Raw genomic sequence first — 2,365 nt, forward strand, 5'->3', positions numbered from 1 at the left:
CCCCTTCTTATGCTTCCCTGTGCTGGGTCATCTGTTCCCACATGTCCTTGCTTCCCAAAGGGACAGTTCCTAAGCTGCCAGTTATTAGTCCTTATGGGGATCCTGCCTGGTTGCTTTAAGTTCCGGAGAGAACTCAGTGATGTTGGCTTAGAGGGTAATCGAGGTGTCTTCAGGCCAACCACTAAGGATTGCTGGATCTGATAGTTGAAGCCACGGGTCTGACAACTTTCAGTTCTCCTCCTCCTCCCTCTTTTTTAAAGATTTATTTATTTATTTTATGTGGTGTATTGGCTGGTTTTGTGTCAGCCTGACCCAAGCTGAAGTTATCACAGAGAAAGGATCCTCTGTTGAGGAAGTGCCTCCATGAGATCCAGCTATAAGGCATTTTCTCAATTAGTGATCAAAGAGGGAGGACCCAGCCCATTGTGGGTGGTGCCATCCCTAGGCTGGTAGACTTTGGTTCTATAAGAAAGCAGGCTGAGCAAGCCAGGGGAAGCAAGCCAGTAAGTCACATCCCTCCATGGCCTTTGCATCAGCTCCTGCCTCTTGGCCTGCTTGGGTTCCAGTCCTGACTTCCTCTGGTGATGAACAGCAATGTGGAAGTGTAAGCTGAATAAACCCTTTCCTCCCCAACTTGCTTCTTGGTCATGATGTTTGTACAGGAAAAAACAAAACAAAACAAAAAAACAACAACAACAACAAAAAAAAAAAAACAAAAAACAAACCTAAGACATGTGGGTACAATGTTGCTGTCTTCAGATACACGGGAAGAGGTCATCAGATCTCATTACAGATGGTTGTGAGCCACCATGTGGTTGCTGGGAATTGAACTCAGGACCTCTGGAAGAACAGTCTGCTCTTAACTACTAAGCCACCTCTCCAGCCCAACTCTCAGTTCCTAACAGCTATTCCAGGCAGCTGTCTGGCCATGAGTAGTTCTAGAAGAGACACAGCAGCTGCCAGGTGCGGAGACTTATTTTTTTCAATTGCTCTATGTATTTATTATCTATAGTCAGTGCAGTAATAGGGGTTAAAGCTTGCAGGCTACACGATTTCACAAGAAGTCTGAGAAGGGCTGAGATTTATCAATTGTATCTTAGGGTCTTGGTGGGTGCATTCCTGGGGGTGGTGGGCCTCTAATTCTTGGTAGAGGGGGTCTCGTTCCTGAGAGGGCATGCCTATCGGTGTCCTTCGGACAGGGGGAAGGCCAGTTGGTGGACCCATGGGTGGTCTCATATGCCTGAGGTGGGGTTGCTCTGCCTACAGATGGAGGTGGAGTTCCCTGTCCTCGCGGGTACTGGGGTGGGGCTCCTGCAATGCTAGCAGTAGCAGCAACAGCAGCATCTGCAACAGTGCCTCTTCCCTGTGGGGTCATAATCTCCTACAGGGCCTGCTAATCCAGCAGGAGTTTGGGGAATCCAGTTGGAACTCCTCTGCCAGTGGCTCTTCCAACCCCAGGGCCACCCGCAGTGCCAGCAAGTGGCACAGGAGCAGTGCAGTATTCTTAGGAGGTGAACCCTCCACAGTGATGGAAACCAAGTTCTCCCCACATTGCAAGACCCGACTCAAAACCCTGCATCCTGCAGACCAATGAATGCTCTTGATGGTACCAACTGCTGCAGCTTCGAACATAAGACAGATCCCATGGGTGAGCTTGGAAATCAGGGCTCCTGCACGTATGGACAGGCACAGAGGAGCACGGAGCCCTGAGCCACCAGAGCCGCCAGCCAGATCCGTGCCTGCTAGGAAGCAGACCGGAAGTATCACTCTGGATTCCCCTCGAAACAATAGACAGGCAAACCCAAACCTCTCCAGTCAAACCATGTTCTACCAGGTTCTGCGGAAGGGGCCCAGTAGTTCCCGGGTGAACGTAGAGAAGCTTCAATCGACTTCTGACTTTCCTCAGACCGCACTGGAGCCGACGGCTTAAGCAGCCGAGGACCCACAACTTGCCATGCACTGGGGCAGGGAGAGGGGTAGTGACGAATGCACTTAAACATTTTAAAACCCGGAAAGCCAAGTAGCTTATGGGGGGACCTTCGCTGTGATAATTAGCAAGCAGGAAAGTCCGATTCAAAACTGCAGTAAGTTCATGGGCTCACTGCCTGTCCACCATCAGCTGAGTGGATAAACAAATCTGCTTATGAAGCAACGGCCTGGTACCGCCTTCAAAATGAAGGGACGTTTGGCTCTCCATCAAAGTTACAGAGGTGAACTCTAAAAACGTTAGAATAGTGGTTTTTCCTTCTTTGGGAAAAACAACTCCACTCAGTTCATTTGTAAATAAGCCAGCTAGACAGACCCTGAGACCCAGCCTCCCAGAAAACAGAAGAGGAACTTTGGGGAAATGACTCGGGGACAACAG

The 2,365-nt window shown here is 49.7% G+C and overlaps 1 pseudogene across 1 annotated transcript; it reads right to left on the bottom strand.

The window, feature by feature from the left end:
- Positions 1-1,096: 1,096 nt before the first annotated feature.
- On the bottom strand, positions 1,097-1,632 carry LOC308422582 (small nuclear ribonucleoprotein-associated protein N-like; annotated as a pseudogene). Its single transcript has one exon. The product of its transcript is annotated as a small nuclear ribonucleoprotein-associated protein N-like (transcript).
- Positions 1,633-2,365: the final 733 nt, after the last annotated feature.

Source organism: Micromys minutus (genome assembly GCF_963924665.1).
Source record: "Micromys minutus genome assembly, chromosome: 7".
In the NCBI taxonomy this organism is placed as follows: Eukaryota; Metazoa; Chordata; class Mammalia; order Rodentia; family Muridae; genus Micromys; species Micromys minutus.